The 18,015-nt window shown below is 41.6% G+C and overlaps 1 non-coding gene across 1 annotated transcript; it reads left to right on the top strand.

Annotated features, from left to right (window-relative positions):
• The first annotated feature begins 10,260 nt into the window (after nt 1-10,260).
• Nucleotides 10,261-10,450, top strand: LOC149657113 (U2 spliceosomal RNA). The gene has a single exon (XR_016370215.1). It is a non-coding gene; the product is annotated as a U2 spliceosomal RNA (small nuclear RNA).
• Nucleotides 10,451-18,015: the final 7,565 nt, after the last annotated feature.

Genomic DNA, 18,015 nt, shown 5'->3' with positions numbered 1-18,015 from the left:
ATTTTCAAGATTAGAGGCCACTGGGCGAAGGCTTTCTACCCTAACGTCACGATGCTGTGTTACGTTTGTAAGCAGTCCGGGCACAAGGGGGCGGAGTGCCCGAAGAGAAAGAAGAAGCCAGAGATTACAACGGAGGATGAGAAGACCAACGTTAGTCCTACCGAAACCCCTCCTGTACCTCTAGATGGAGGCTCAACCCCTTCTAGGGAGCCCCCTGCCTTGGGTACGACTAGTACAGCTGACGGGTCGGAACACCTGGATAGCGCGCCAGGGATTCGGGCGCGAGATGACCAGTCCTCTTTGGACGACTCCGATTCTGAAGAATCGTGCACAGTTCTCAGTATATTCAAGACGCCGAGCAGTGAAACCCACCTACGTTCTCCAACATACGCGAGTATTACCAGCAACTCCGCCGACTCAGACGTGGAGGGTTTAGCCCTCCCAAGAAACGCCGACCAAAAACGATCAACCAAGCGCCCATCTCTACGCCCTTCACCCCAAACGGATCACCCCAGCACGCAGGTAGATTCTGCTTCTACACCAAAGAAGCAGAAACAATAGTCTTGTGCGTACCCACTACCATCATGACTAGTACACTTCGTATCCTAACACTAAACGCAAACGGCCTTCGGGACAGTCGCAAAAGAAACGCCCTTGCCGCTTGGATCTTTCATCTTTCGCCGGCAATAGTCTTCCTTCAAGAAACTCATACCACGACCCCAGAGGATATTAATTCCCTGAAGAACATTTTTAATGCAACTGACTGTTTTTACAGCCACGGCACGACCCGCAGCTGCGGGGTCGCAACCCTTCTTTTGCCAAGCTTTACCGGTCTCGCCTGCTCTTTCCGAACGGACGTTGAAGGCCGCCTGGTGAGCCTAGATGTAACTTTAATGGCCCGACGCATTCGCCTGATGAACCTATATGCCCCAAATCGACCTGCACAGCGCTCTCATTTCTTCCGGGCCTTGGATCACTTCTTAGAAGGGCCTTTCGACGATCTCATCTTGGGAGGGGATTTCAACTGCGTCCATAATTTATTACTGGACCGTCGCTCACATGGGACCACCTACAACGACCGAACCTCGATCGTACTACATGACTTCACGGAAAATTTCGACCTGGTTGATGTATGGCGTCACCTCAATGGTGAGAAGTTCGATTACACCTGGGAAGGACAAGGGGTACAAGCCCGCCTGGACCGCTTCTATGTCCCCGAAGAATGGATCTCTCCCTCCACGAAATGCGACATCATTCAGCTAGGCAGTCACTCTGTCTCTGTATCCGACCACCTCTCGGTATTGCTAACAGTCGACGTACATCCTAGCATTGCCTTCGGGCCGGGCATATGGCGCCTGAATTCATCACTACTTGATAACACAGACCTCTGCACCAGGATGGCTGACCAATTATGCTCCCTCCGTGAAAGTTTGGCCAATATCCCACCGGACAGAGCTTGGGCACTCCTAAAAACCCGTATCACTTGCTTTATACGCTCGGAATCAAAGAAACTCGTCCACTTGAAACGTCGAAGATGCAATTACTTGCGCAGCGCCCTTAGATCATTAAAAAAATCTGATCCTCCAACAGAGTACACAGTAACGGCTATAGATGTACTCCAAGAGAAACTGCATGCCCATATCCTCTCCGATTTCCGCCACGCTGCCCACAAGAAAGCTGGTCTTGGCATCAGTGCAGAGGAGACTTTCAACTCTGGCTTTTATCATGCCTTAAAAACCAAGAGATCAAGACCCATGCTAAGACGCTTGGTGGAGGATGGAATTGTCATCGAGGGGCAGGACCACATCGAAAGGAAGGTCTACGACTTCTATACTTGCTTGTACTCCCCGTCAGAAGTCGACGAAGGGAAGTGGCCATCTCTATGGGCCCCGTTGAAGCAATTAGACGGGAATCGGAGTACCTAACTCAGCGACGACCTAACTCTGGGCGAATGTGAAGCGGCCATGAAAAGCATGAACCCTGACAAGGCCCCTGGGCCTGACGGGTTGCCAGTAGCCTTTTACCGGAAGTTCTGGGCTGGGTCCGCCCCTGTTTTCGGCACTAACTATGGCCTTGGCCAAGGGCGACTTGCAGCACTGTTTCAATGACGGAGTCATCACACTTATACCCAAGCAACCTACTACGCCTAATGAAACTCTTAGTAACCTTCGGCCTATTTCACTACTAAATACGGACCGGAAGATCCTCGCGAAGATAATCGATAACCGACTGGCGCCGTTCCTCCCGGACGTCATCAGCAGCACCCAGACGGGTGGGGTACGGGGGCGCTCCATACACGCCAACCTGGTCCTCTTGAGAGATCTGATTCTCCATTGCCACGATCGCGCAACCCCAGGATACCTCATTTCCTTGGACCTCTCCAAGGCTTTCGATCGGGTCAGTCATCAATTTCTGTTTGGAACGCTGACAGCCATGGGTTTCCCATCTCGGATTATTAACATGGTACGCACACTTTACACCAACGGGAAGAGCCGTGTGCTGGTTAATGGTTACCCTACCGAGGAGGTCCCAATCCTCAGGGGTGTGCGCCAAGGGTGCCCCCTGTCACCTGCCCTCTTCGCCGTTGTTGCGGAGACTTTTGCAGGGGCGCTGCGCTGCTCCACCAGTTTCAAGGACATTCCGCTCCCCTTCAAGCACCGGGTTAGAACAATCCAGCATTCGGACGACACCACCATTCTGGCCTCGGACGCAGAATCGGTAGAATCTACCTTCACAGTAGTGCATTCCTACTGTCAGGCTACGGGCACCAAACTGAATGTGGATAAAACCAAGGTCATGGCTTTGGGTAGGGGGCACCGGTCCTCTATCCCTGGCTACCTACCAAGTCCAACAACAGCTCCGATCCGCCTTCTTGGCATCTGGTTCAACGGAACGGGGGCCATAGGGAGGAAAAACACCGATGAGTTTGATGTATTCCTCCGGTCCTCATGCGCCGACAAAATATACGACGGCATGTCCCTTCAAGCGAAAGCCCAAGTAGTAAAAACCAAGTTTCTCCCTCGCTTCACGTATGGACTACCACTAGCCCCTTACACGACAATGGACCTAACCCGCTGGGAGAGACTACTCTTTACCTTCATATGGTCCGGCAAGCAAGAGGTGGTGAGCCGGGCCACGCTCGCGCTCACTCGGGATAAGGGGGGTCTTAACCTTCCCGACCTATCGCTCTACTTCAGGAGCATTGAACTCACCCGTTGCCTGCAAATCCTGACAAATCCCAGGGAGCATCCGTCTTACCATTTCATGGCCTTCAACCTATCTACCTGCTTGAAAACGCTCTTCCTTCGTTCATGGACTCCTAACACGCCCCATCGAAGCGAGGTGGCATCCCAGTACGCAGGGATAGTCACATTTTTCCGGAAAATTCGACCCCAGCTGGACCCCAAGCTGGATTTCTCCAAGTTATCGACCCGCACATGCCTTGATGTCAGTCTACGATCCCGGTCAGCCCGTATCACCCAAATGGTCCGTCAGATTGATTGGGCCTTTTCTTGGAAGACGACTAGCGCCCGTTACATTGAAGGGAAACGGAGAGACCTTCATTCTAAAGAATTCGATTTACATGTATAAGCGCGACTTTTGAAGAAAATTCGAAGGAACCGAAAATTAACTTTAAGTTTTATGGGAGGAGGTAGGTATTTTTGCCAGATCCTTTCTTTGACCTATTGATTCAAATGACCTTAAATTGTAGTGAGACGTGTGTTTCAATGTGTTTTATTATACTAAGAAAGATTATAGCTTTTTTGTGTAAAAATTATTTCCAAGGCCAAACTGATGATATCTTCGGATCTACTGATCCAAATGTCCTGAAATTTCACCCTGAGGTGTGTTACAATCTATTCTATTATATTAAATAGGATAAATATTTCAATAAAAATGAATTTCTAATGTAAAAATTGTAAATTCAGTATTTCCCATCCTTGTCCAAAACAGGCCTTTTAGAGAGTAATAGATTATAAAACCAAGACCTCTTGAACCAATATTCTTAGATTTGTAAACGTGCCGAGGGGCAGGTCTCGCGAAACCTGATCAGTTGAATAACACATATAATGAGAACGTTCTGCGTTCGTTACCAAATGATATTGATAAAAAATTATTGCATTAAAATGTAAGGTCTCCCTCGCAAGAAGCTTCAGAATGTCATCGAAAAAATAGAATACCGCTGAGAGGAAGGTTTTTTCTTCTTGGACCTGCTTGACAACTAAGTATAATTTAAACTATATCTCAAGTAAATCCTGGTTTTTTACCAACAGTAACTGATATTGTGATACTTTTCCCCCACCCTTTCAGTTAGTTTCTTAATCATGATTTTTCTACTCTTCATTGTTTTTCAAAATATGTAATATTTCCAATAAATACAGTTTTGAACTAAAATTGCGTTAACATAGTAACGTTTACTTGGTAGAAACACAAGGGCTTTTCTGAACTTTCCCATTTAGATGTGTTGTAAGCTTTATGGCCTGTAATTTGGTTTAGTTACAGGACTTTTAGTGCCATGTGTAAGCGATATGTTTAATCTTGGAAAGGGCCTGAAAGTACTAATTTTATCATTTTGACAAAACTAATTAATTTGAAAGTTTTTAATCATTTTTAGATATAATAGATAGTAGCACATCTCTCATTAAAGTTTCATTACATTTGGAACATTAGACCTAAATATATTGTGGATTGAATACTGAATTTACAATTTTGGCATTGGATATTATTTATCAACAAGAGGAAAAAAATGATACTTGAACTTCATATCACATTATTTGTGTTTTTGCTTTTGCGCTTCGAGTTACAAAACTATTGGCCTGATCCTTGCTGGCAGGCTGGCTGGGTGCCTTTCCGCCCTTTTTCACGCGCGGAATTAGATTTAAATTTATAAATAGCATTTAGAACCATACTTATGTGGCTTTGCAACGTCAACGTATTTTATTTATTTAAGAAACTATTAAGATTAGTCATGGTAAGTAATTGACTACACTTATTATAAGTTAAAACAACAGATAATTAAATAAATTATTAAGAACGCTTACAGGCAAATTTCAACTTCAAATAATAATTTTGGTTTGTCAAAAATTGTATGTGAAAAGAACCTTACAAACTGCCTGGTCCAATTTATTATTAAGGGTTATTTGAGTAATCAGACGTTAATAGAACGATTTTGTTGCGAATACTAATGCTTATAATTTAATCTACTAATTATCATGTTTGTTTATAAAAAATTGTAACTGAAAATAACCGTTGAAACTGCTTTGTCGAAACTATCATTGAGTTTATCAAACCGCACTAGAAAGATTTAATTGTGAATACTAATTGAAAAATAGTTTGTATAGTATAAAACAACTGTAATTGTTTTTGTTAAAGAATTTATTTTAAGGTCAATGATTATATTAAACCAAAGTCATACTAAATTGATTTTGTTCATAATCGAAAGGATATTTGATAAAGAAAAAGAGAATACCGCCAAAAATACTTGCCGGAATCACACCAGTTCTAGCCAAAAGAGGGCGCGCAAAGCATAATATAGCCGGGGCCATCTTGTTACTGTTTGGATTAGGTAGTTCTCCTAAGATAAAATAACAACACTATATTAAGCGTAACTAAGATATAAACAAAAATGTGTTTCCTATTAAATCTGCATTAGCCAAGAAACCCGGCGTTGCCCGGTATGTTTTAAGGATCTGAAGTCTATGTAGATGCCCACTCAAATAAAACATCTACTTGAAGGCATTTCTTTTTAACCAGTTATATTGCAACTATCAATTTTTACCTCTCCGAGTGACGTATGTCACGTGAGAGGTATTGCACTGGACGTGCGTGTCTGTCTGTCTGTCTGTCTGTCACGCCCCACGTGACCGCGTTCGCAGTTTGCGTATCGGAGCAAACGTGTTCCCAATTTCCGGACTGCATTGACAGTTCACGGAAATTTGGGTTTGTCTCCTCTGGCTATTCAACTTGAGTTCCAACATCACCAGCTTTGGTTTTCGTTCGTCCAAGTCTGTACTTGCTAGCTTCCAAGCACAACCATCTTCTGTTCTTCGTCAATTTCACCTTGACACCAGCTTCTATGCACTACCATCTTCTGTTCTTCGTCAATTCCACATTGACACCAGCTTCTATACACCACCATCTTCAGGTCTTTTGTCCATTCCACATGGACGCCAGTCAGTACATTCTGGCTTCTTTTCCTCCGTCATCGTTTGGTTTCAAGATATACGCGGCGATCGGCTAGGGTTACGAGAAACGTCTAGCCTCCCAATGGCAGGGCTTCCACCATCGGTTCACGCAAATGCGTTTTTATCTATTATTTGGTTTTAAGATATACGCGGCGATCGGCTAGGGTTACGAGAAACGTCTAGCCTCCCAATGGCAGGGCTTCCACCAAAGGTTCACGCGAATGCGTTTTTATCTATTATTATAATGGAATCGAAACGTATATATACCCCAAAATTTGAAAAAAGCGGGCAAGAGGGGTACCCTTCACTTTAAACGTCAATATTAGCAAAGTTTCGAAAGATAATAGGAACAACTTTATTTTAAACGATTTAACTATTTTTAAAGTTATTTACTGGCGATTAAAATAATTAAAAATAATTATATTTATTTAAATATTAAAGATAAACCCAAGTACCGAAGTCGTTAAATCATTGCCTCCTATATCTATCAAGGCCCGTGCTTTGCGTTATATTTCGTACATTGTCTCTTATATCTTTTTAGGCCCGTGCATTGCGTTATATTTCCTACATTGCCTCCTGTATCTATCTAGGCCCGTGCATTGCGATATATTTTTGAGAACAACAACCAAAATGGGAAGCTCCTCTCAGAACCATAATAATTTGTTTTCTCTGTTATATGAAATGAAAATATGGATAATATTTTCGGCAATTCGATTTGAATGGTTCTTTCTGATGTATCATTCTCTCAGCACTGTTCATAATGGACAGGAACGTAGAAATTCGAGACACTTGGAATTACGATAGTGTTTCAAATCCTCTGTAATGAGGGCTTAACGACTTGGAGTGACTGGAAAGATAGATACACATCCTATTTTTTAGTTGTACCATGCGTACCACAATGTTGCCAGGCGTTTATTGAAGGATGCTTGGGTACTTGGTACAGACTGTTACGTCTACCAAGTTTCCTAGCATCCAAGAATAAATAGGATTCATAGAAGCCAGTGTTATGGGCATGTCATGGGTCAAGTCGTTAACTATATCGACGCAGTTAAATAGCTGATGGCATTATTTTATCCACTTTCTCATTGCGTTTCGAGTGGAAGTTCAACTTTGGCACGGACGACAGATGGCGCTCTTAACCTTCTACCCCCAAAAATCGCTGTTGTCTGCTCGATTTCCCCTTCCGCGTTTTTTCGTTATAAACTTATGATTTAACGAATTGTTAAGATAAAATTTCATATTTCCTTAGACAGATAAGCTTCTACTCCTTTCATCTTACTCCCAGTTAGATTTAACCTTGTTAAAACATAATCAGATGAATTTGAGTTATAATGTCTAGGAGTGATAGAGACATTTTTACCGATGTCTAGAGATGTTAAGCTTAAGCGAAATTGTTTTACGTTTGAATAAAAATACCGCTTCCAGTAGTGGGTTTATAGTACTCCTTGTTTGTGTAAGATTAGTGTAGCTGTAGAGCGTTGTTGCTGTTTAGTTTATACGCCCCCTAGGCCTATTTGTGAAAGACCTTTTTTACGCACTTTTATCATTCTTTATTTGAAAAAAGTGTTGGCAATGTATATTTTTTAAATATGACGGAATTGCTGTTGGTATGATAGCGAAAAAAACCTTTTTTTAAACAGTTGATTCATTCTTTGATAGAATTTCGAAGGAAGAAGTTAAGTGTTAAATTTGCTCGATTAATTTTGTTCGGCAAATAATATAATTAAGCCTTACGTATTACTGAAGGAGATTGATTTTGCCAACCTGTGTGAGTATTTAAGGAGATTGATTTTGCCAACCTTTGTGAGTATTTAACTGATTAATAAGTAAATGGAGGAAGATAATAATTTAAGTAAAGAGGAAATCAGAAAACGAAAGGCAAGGGAAAGAATGAGGGCAAAAAGGTCAGATCCTGAATTTAGGAAACGAGAAAATGAAAGGAGAAGAGCGTTAGCCGCGGAAAAAAAGGCTGTTTCTGGAACAGGTTCTAGCACGCAAAATGTTGGTCCTACCACGAGGCCAGTTGGCCATGATCGTACGAAAGATAATGCATTAAATAAATGTTCTATTGAAAGTACTGTAGGCGTAGGCATATCTATTAATAAGGAACCCAATAATGTACAAAATGTTAATGCTAATATTAGTGAAATCATCGAAAGCGATGAACAAGTACGAGCCTAGCTTATGTGTGATTGGGTTGTGGCTTCCATGTTTTGGGGACATTTGCTTTTTGTGTGGCGATGTATGATTAAGCTTTGATATGGACAAATGTTACAAGTCATACTGGTAGACTAAGAATACGGTTGAGGTATAGCGAGAGAGTAGAGTTTCCACAGCAATTGAGAGATATTGAAAAGGCTTGAACAATTGACTATTTTAAAATTGAATTCCTGCACTTGCAAAGAATTAAAAAAAGCGATATATGCATATATTTAGGTTGTTTAGGGGGTAGTGATAGTCATCTCCACTCGGAGAGGTAATATTTTGGCTTTCCCAACTTGTAATTAAACGATGCTCAAATAGAAGTTAATTATAAAGGTTACAGGTATACAATAAGAAGTTCTTAATAGGCTTAATGGCTAGGTGTTAGCACAAGTCCCAACCCTTGTGAAGAACTGAACCAAACTACTTCTAATGAACTAGATTTCCCTAGTGTTACTGATATCATAAGTTAATAAGATATGTTCCAAAAGTATGAGACTACCCATACTTCGAAGTGCTACAGACTTACAGCTCGAGCTAGTTCGAGAACGACGGAAGCGAGTATTGAAGTCCTACATTCGGTGGTTAATTTTGCAGGACTTCCATCTTCCTATTTAGTCTGAATTGCTAAGCCTTTGACAGCGCCTCACCAGGCGTATGTTGCTTTACCTCCAATCTATGACCTACTTCAATCACTTCATGTCAAACTCCAGTTTGTAACCAGGAGTTTGAAAACTTATTATGGAACATATCTTATGAACTTATGGCTGTCCTTGATACAGTTTGACCATTCATATTCTGTAACCAATTGCAACTGTGTAGGTCATGAAGAAAAAACAATCTGAAATAAGATTACAAGTTGATAAATCTGTGATTAAATGTGATGAACTGTGGGCGGGATGACGAATTCTTCTTGGAAATGAAATCAAAAAAACTATAGTTACTTAAGGGAGAGATAAGCCCTAATGGAATCATTAAATTTTCAAACAATAACAGTCCTGAGAACCAAGGAAGGCCGAACGAAAAGGCTGATTCGGGGTTAACAAATAGAGAAAGAGAGCTGAAAGCTGTTTTCAAGGACCTTCCGAACCGGTCGCTTCGGTTGCCATTGGTTACCAGCTGCAGATTGCCCAACTTCGAAATATGGCAGAGCGCGTGCAGAGAAGCCTCGATACACTTATTGACAAGCCTTTTATTCCTTCATAAGCCCACTTCCTCGATACCCTTTATGCATTACCCAACAAAAGTTGATTAATCCGACGATATCAAATAGGTCTACTGTTTTCAAAATGGGGCGAAGTCGATCGCAGAGTCGTCTGCTTATATATAGAGTTTAGACGGAACATTGAATATTTATGTGGACGCAAAGACGTTAAATAGGGCTTAAATGTCACCGGTCAAAATTTGTTACGTATTGTAAGAAGACTTATCTTAATTAATTTGTTGTCCGCGTAAGAAAACAAGGTACTCAAAACATCAGACTCTATTTTACTTCCAGACTTTTCAAGATGGTGTATTGGGAAATCAAGATAAATCTAGCCATCCTATAGGGTTTTGAAATCCCAGTGGTTTTCAATGAGCGCCTGTAAAGATGTTTACTCTGCCGAACACAGATGTTCAAGGAAATGTGTCCACTAAGGCAGCAATTAAAACTAATTGATGTAATATTATTAAATTAATCAATATAGGGTTGATAAATAATTAAGATTGGGTATGTGGTACTTCTGTCCGCAGTGCCTAGACTATTTTAGAGCAATTTTTCATCCAGTAAATAGCTTTTTTTGTATAATTTCGAGTAATTAGGTTCTTAATTTAATTAATTAATTAGCGTTAATTAATGAAATATTTAAGCTTAATTAACCGTGCAATTAGTATCGCTTCTCGGCCTTTTGGCTAAGATCATGTGTAGTATCTGTTCTGCTCAGCTTAATATCTGATCGGGTTCCATTGGGACCCTTCGATATTAACTCGCTTGTTGAAACTGGGCGAAGTTTAACGGGCTTGCCCGACTTCGCCACGAGTCGACCTGATATTGCATTACATTCAGGATCGGCTCACCCCCTCTCTAATTAAATCAAAATTAAACACGCTTATTCTGAAGCAGCTAACGTCAAAGAGATTAGGAGTTGAAGCTAACTGCTTGGGCAAGGCATTGTGGGAGTTCTCGCTGTACTGCTTTATCCTCAGGTTATAGTTCACTCTTTATATCCGGTTCACCGCATTTCAACCAATAAGAGTGCAGAGAAAGACTTCCAAAGCGAGAACACTCCAGCCAAGCAAAGAGGGTAGCCTCTTTGTACCCTCTTTGCTGACATATGTCCATACTATCTCACTCCATTTTATCTCTATTTGCCATTGATACAAATAAACATATTTAATTTAAAGTGGCCAGTAAGCGATTTGCAGTAGATCAGCTCCAGGTTTTTGCACAGGCTCGAATCCAGCCTGTGACAAAATTAGTTTTTTACTGTTTGGATTAGGTAGTTCTCCCAAGATAAAATAACAACACTATATTAAGCGTAACTAAGATATAAACAAAAATGTGTTTCCTATTAAATCTGCATTAGCCAAGAAACCCGGCGTTGCCCGGGATGTTTTAAGGATCTGAAGTCTATGTAGATGCCCACTCAATTAAAACATCTCCTTGAAGGCATTTCTTTTTAACCAGTTATATTGCAACTATCAATTTTAATTAAACGATGCTCAAATAGAAGTTAATTATAAAGGTTACAGGTATACAATAAGAAGTTCTTAATAGGCTTAATGGCTAGGTGTTAGCACAAGTCCCAACCCTTGTGAAGAACTGAACCAAACTACTTCTAATGAACTAGATTTCCCTAGTGTTACTGATATCATAAGTTAATAAGATATGTTCCAAAAGTATGAGACTACCCATACTTCGAAGTGCTACAGACTTACAGCTCGAGCTAGTTCGAGAACGACGGAAGCGAGTATTGAAGTCCTACATTCGGTGGTTAATTTTGCAGGACTTCCATCTTCCTATTTAGTCTGAATTGCTAAGCCTTTGACAGCGCCTCATCAGGCGTATGTTGCTTTACCTCCAATCTATTTTGTCGAAGGGTCCAGTCGGAACTGTAGATATCATAAGACCATGAGTCCTACGGTTACTGATCTTATACTGTTGGCAAAGGACGCATTCCTTGACGTATTGTCTGACGTCCTTATCGAGATCGGGCCACCAATATCTGTGTCCTACTTTTTCTCTTGTCTTGTATTTTCCTCTATGGGCAGATAGAGGATTATCATGTAAGAGTCTCAAGGCTTCTCTTCTGAGAGATTGTGGTAGATAAATCCTCGCTGGACGAACTCCCGGCGCTTTTCGGTACAAGAGGTTGTATACCATCTCGTAATCTGCGTTGTCTGGAGGATTATCTGGTCGAAGTTGTTCAATGATTTCGCGAATAACAGGATCTTCCCCTTGAGCGGTAATGATATCATCGCGATCAAAGATATAAAAATTCGCGTGAGGGTAAGGTGGTAAAATGTACGCGACGTGTGAATGATCCGATGGTACGGTCGATTCTTCCGATGACGTGATCTGATTATCTTCTTCCATAGTGGAGGCTACCGACATGGCGAACAGTCCTATTTGAGCTCGCGAGAGGGCGTCGGCTACGACGTTTTCGACTCCCTTCTTATGTTGAACCTTGAAATCGAACGTCTGTAGATACATTGCCCATCTGACAAGTTTCGAGTTTGGTTCTTTGAGTCTAAATAGCCATTGTAACGCCTTGTGATCTGTTACGACTGTAAAAGGTTTACTTTCCAGGTAAGGGCGGAAATGTCCAATGGCCCAATAGATCGCTAGACATTCCTTTTCGGAAGTACTGTACTTTGCTTCCGCATTTCGGAGATTTCGGCTGGCGTATGCTATCGGGATTTCAATTCCCTCTTGAACTTGAGAGAGCATCGCTCCTAAGCCGGCGTCTGACGCATCTGTTGTTAATATGCTCGGCGCATCTGGTTTATACGCGGCCAATGGAGGTGAACTGCAGATGGCCTCTTTGATTTTCTGAAAAGATTCCTCTTGATCAGGAACTCATATGAACTTAACGCCTTTCTTCTTCAATTTATTGAGTGGAGTGGCTAGTTTTTAATAGTGAGGTATGAATCTATGATGCCATCCGGCCATTCCAAGGAATCTTTGGAGATGTCTCAGTGTCTTTGGCTGAGGGTATTTCTTGATGGCATCAACCTTGGAAGGATCTATGTAAATTCCGGTTTCGTTAATTACGTGCCCCATTTCCGGTGTGTATTTCGTGAACCACTAAGCTGGTTCTTCCTAGCTTATCACTAAACAGTTCTGGGAATCGGAGAAGGAGTTCTTTCAACTCTCTCATCTGCTTATATGAGAGAGAGGTTGATTCAGCCGCTTCATTAACGTTAGAGACCATTTGAGGTGAGGGAGGAAGTTTATCTTCTGTTATTTCTACGAATTTCAATACTAGTCCACCAACGTTACAGGTTAAGTTTCCAAAATCAATAATAGTTTTCCCGTCTTCTAGAAAATCTTGACCTAAGATTGCATCGCAGAGAAGTGAAGGAACGATGTGGAACTCCTGACTAAACCTCCTCGTGATATCTTGTTCGAATTTAATTTCGAAATCTAATACGGTAGAGCCTTTAGTGAAAGAGTATTGCCCATTTCCCATTACGATACACTCTGATTTTTCCGAGTTCCGTTCTAATCTGACATCGCCTCGAAATCTTTGTATGACCCGCCATTGGTCTAAACTAATCATGGAAACTTCTGCACCATTATCTATTCTAGTTTGTAGGGTTGTATGTTCAAAGTTAATGTTTATTAGGTGTGGATTTCTTTTGCGGGGTCTTCTTCTTCGTCGAATTGTGGCAAATTGTAACGGTGGTCTTGCCACAATTCGGTTTTCTTCCTGTGGGACTATAGGTTGGCGGGAGGGAGACGTCCTCTGGGAATCCCTCCGGGTTGGCGTTTCCCGGAAACGGACCTCTTTGTCTCACCACCCTTGGTGACGGACATTCACTGGCATAGTGACGTAAGCCACCGCAGTTGAAACAAGTGACTGGTCGGTCGTCCTGAGTGACTCTCGGAGGATCTTGGTTCTCCTGGACTTGATTATGTGGACGTCTTGGGACGAGTTGCATTTCATTTTGTTGAGGATGGTTCTCTCGAGGCTCAACTTCAAGATTCCTTCTCTCAAAGACCCGAGTTTGGTAAGAAAAATCTCTGGGTAGGCTTCTTGTTCGTGGAGGTCTAGACGTAAGGTGGGATTGCCTTGGTTGGGAATTTGGCCTCGGGAAGGGAGCTCGATATCTTTGGGGATCATTTTGGACAGGGGGAGGATTGTAATATCCTTCCTGATGGGGATTGTTATTGTTCCCATGCGGGATGTCCATGTTAGTATGAGTTCCCCTGTTCGGGATGTTCCCTTGATTTACTTTTTTTCTGGGGGCTAGATATGGTGGGATCTGTTGTAGTGATGGCTCTCTAACATCCCTATTTTGTTGTGGGGCAGGATTTGGGTTGTCTTTGGATGAGAGGGGCTGATCTTAATCAAAAGTTTGTTCTATTTGTAAGCAAACATCTTGCAAATCAGACAACATTTGCGTTGGTAAAACAATCAGTAACCCCTTTAATTCCATTCTTAAATTTTGTTTAATTATGAGGAGTAGTTCATCTTCCGGTATTGGAGGGTTTAAATTCTGATTTACTTTCACGAAATAGCCAAAAAACTCCTCGATGGACTCATTTTGGTTTTGTTTTCTATTATGTAAAGCTATTCGGGCCTTAGCTCCCTCATCCTTAACTCTATAATGATGCTTCATTCGTCTCTTAAATTCTGCCCAATCTACTCTTTGGGGGAGGGAACGATACCAATATAGGGCGTTGTCCCTTAACAGGAGGGGCATGAAAAGCATCTTATCATCGTCACTTAGTTTATAGAAGTTCGCGTATTCTTCGAATTGTTTAAGAAACTCAGGGACACTTTCATGTTTTCTACCGTAAAAAGCTAATCTCTCAGGGGGTTCTAAACCCTTTACGTTACCCTGGTTTGATACTGCCAGGTTTGAAAAGGATTGTAGGACTGACGCTAGGAAGGCTGCCTGCTGGGCACCTCCAGTATTGGGACTACTCTGGGGATGAGGGTTTGATCATGGATGAAAAAAAACTAACAGGGATAAATCAAACTCGTAGACTTTACATTACTAAGAGGGAAACACGTTTGTTACCAACAAGGCTGCCAGATTTGATTTCGATTTTATTTTTTTAGCTCATTTACCGATTCAAATTCGGAAGTAGATTTATAGAAATTTTGCCATCTCGTGGTAACCTCGGGAACTTTAATTTAAAAATGTCGATTCCAACTTTAGACGTTTGAGAATCTTCGTATGATTTGTTTTAGGGTTGGTAACTTGCATACGTTATATTCAAAATTTTAAAGCTAAAGTTTCGAAACTTTTCGAGTCATTTAAAGTCTTCAACTAAATATTATAAGTTTTTTTTTAATTTCAACAGAAAAATAGCTCTGCGAATAATAGTAGACTTGAAAACTACACTAAGCCTTGACAAGGTATCAGCGGAATCCCGATTCCCGAGCCGCCGGCAGCTAAGCTCCCCGTAGCCGCGGGAATAGAAATCATTCCTCGTAAAAAACAGATACACGGCGTCTTAAATAGGCCAAGCAAAAGCTACCCAGATTGATAAGATCTTCGTGCCTTACTCCCAAATAATCTTTCGTATTGTGAATAGTTTTAACTAAAGAATATTTCAGACACTATACTCAATATTTATAGTAGTTCCCTAATTCCAACAGAAAAATAGCTCTGCTAATTATAGTAGACTCGACGAAAACTACACTAAGCCTTAGCTAGGTATCAGCGGTATCCCGATTCCCGAGCCGCCGGCGGCTGAGCTCGCCGTAACCGCGAGAACAGCAAACATTCCCGGTTACGATTACGTGGGTACAAAAAGCAGACGAAACAACAACCGACTTGACCCCGTGATTGAATCGGTAAATTGAATGTTTCCGGTTCTTATAATATCGGCCGCGAGGGTGCGTTTCGAACAAACATTTTACCGCCGTGATTTATCCCTGTTAGTTTTTTTTCATCCATGGTTTGATGTCCCTTGGGGCTGACTAGTACCTTGAGGTTGTCCTCTAGGAGGGGACTGGGGAATGCCGTGTGGAATATGTCCCGTAGGGTTCTGGGTTTGTCCAGGGTTTATTGGATTGGGTCTATTTGGTCTACTAGGAGCATTTGTATATGTGACCGAACTTCTACGTGGAAATGACCTACTGGGGGCGATAGTAGTTACTGTGACTGGCGAAATATTTGCATTTGACGTGGCTTTTGCCATATTTTTCCTTGAGGAAACCCAACTATTCAGAGACTGCTTTGCCTTTTCATATGCATTTAATTTAACCTCTACCTTTTGTTTAGGTGGGTCTGGTTTGGGTAGACTAGGTCTAGTTAGCCCACTTAACGCAACTATATCGGGGATACTCCCCGCGTGTCTAGCTCTAACTAGGCTATTCCCCTGGGGGTAATAACTTTGACTCATGTTATCAAATAGGGCTAAATTATTCTCTTGTCTAGTTCTTTGTTCCTGCGTATTGCAATATGGGGTTAAATCCAGATTATCGTCCCATGGGAAATCGTCACCTTGGTTTTGGGCATATGCCATATTTAAATCGCTCAGTCTAGGGGGGCGTATAATATCCGCGGCCACGAGATTAGGCTTAGCTAACGGTAACGTTGAACCCGAGGACTCCGAAATATTTCCCGAAGCTGAGGAGGATTCTGTATCTTGTCTTTCACGGTATAATTTTAAATTTGGGCACGATTCGGGAGTGTTCATTTAATTTAGGAAATTCTTAATTCAAAAATATTTATCCCGGAAATTTAATTATCGCACGATAAGTCAAAAATAATTATGTTCAATTTAAATCAATGATAGGAATAATAATTTTATAACTCAATCTGATAAAAATAAAAATCAGAAATTCGCTTCGAATGTTCGAGAAGGAAAGTTCCCATCATGGCGGCGTTCTGTCTAAAGGTGTATGAACCTGTAGCTAACTCGCGAATCGGGCCCGATCACCCCGACGGAAAAAAAAGACCGAGTCCCAGAAAGACGGGCACGGCACCATTTGTAACGGTTCCCCCTCGGAAAAAGAATTATCGGCCGGTCGTTGGAGGGGTTCGCGCTACAAGTCCCTTGTGTACAATAGCGAGGGGAGTTGTGTAGGCCTAACTCAAAACCGTCACTATCGTCCCATAAGGGAATTTGATTTAAAGGAAAATAAACATACCTTGTGGTCGATCTTTGAATAATTCTTTATTAAGTCGAAGTAATTTAACTGTCAAAAATTAATCTAGATCCAAGATTGGAATCGCGATACACGCGGAATACAATTTAGTTCGTTCAAAAATACTTAAACCGAAATGGACCCGTGCCTGGTCCCGTGAGAATCACAAACGAACTAACTGTTCGGGAACTAAAAACGAACTGACCCGCAGAAACAAAAAGGCGAACTAAACTATATGAAACAAACCGGCGTTCCTTTTCGCCTCGGTTTGATTTTTTAAACGGGGGGTTTTTTTAAGGATAGAATAAGAAAGGAGGAGAGGCTTAGATGGCGGCAGGCTGAACATAGTCCCAAAGTGGACTAAGGTGCTCAGCCCTCCGTCATCGTCTGCAACGGCTTCAGGGATGAGGCCGCTGCAATATTAAGTTCGGAATGTCAGTACATAGTATGTAACATAATAGCGCACCTATGGCAAATCGGGCGCGAGAGATTCGCAGAAACCATACATTGACAGTGCATTGCCTAGTACAATACCCACCCAACATCGCGCAACAGAGTCTTCATCATCGATCCAAGATTTTCTGTTCTTTACCCACGAAGTTGAAGTCTGTACATCAGCCGTCCACAACGTCGAAGTACATATCTTGAAAAATAATAATATAATTAAATTATAATAATTAAGACCCAGCTTGGTTAATAATATATTATTTGCAATGGGAAGTCTGCGGAGATTTTGGACCACAATGCATTAATTGAGGATGGATCAAGTGAAATGATCGATGATGTGGGAGAAGGTAATCCTTCAATTGATGACCTAGGAAACACCATGGATGTACAAGAACCTGATGGGGTTCATGATTACCAAGAGATAACACAAATACAAAACAAATGTGATCATGTAGGCGGCTGAGCTACGAGTAATAATTACGATATCAGTGCATACAGTAGGTTTTTTCCACGGTTTTTAAGACATATTTCAGGAGGCACAGTACCTGTGATTCGCCATCAGTTCATAAAAAAAAGAAACACGCGAGGTTTGAAAAATCAATTATCTAAAACATACCTAACAATATTAAATTCTTCGTCGTGAAATTTACTTTCCACTAAACAGAAATCCAGTCAAACATCCATGCATTTGATGGCGCTTCAATATGCACTACAAAAAGAAAAAACAAAAATAAAACTCATCGAAAAAAGCTCAAGGTCGCTCATCAAACACGACGGCGAAAGAATTTAAAACTTTCTTGCCTCAATGACGCTCTTCGTGAAATGAGGAAGCAAAATCTTCTTTTAGAAGAAAATGCGATGCTTATTCA

The sequence above is a fragment of the Phalangium opilio genome, unplaced genomic scaffold (genome assembly GCF_054372755.1).
Source record: "Phalangium opilio isolate 3A_F unplaced genomic scaffold, DU_Popi_V2 ptg000077l_1, whole genome shotgun sequence".
Lineage (NCBI taxonomy): Eukaryota > Metazoa > Arthropoda > Arachnida > Opiliones > Phalangiidae > Phalangium > Phalangium opilio.
Note: the sequence above shows the minus strand (reverse complement) of the source record. Positions and strands in the feature narration are given on the sequence as shown.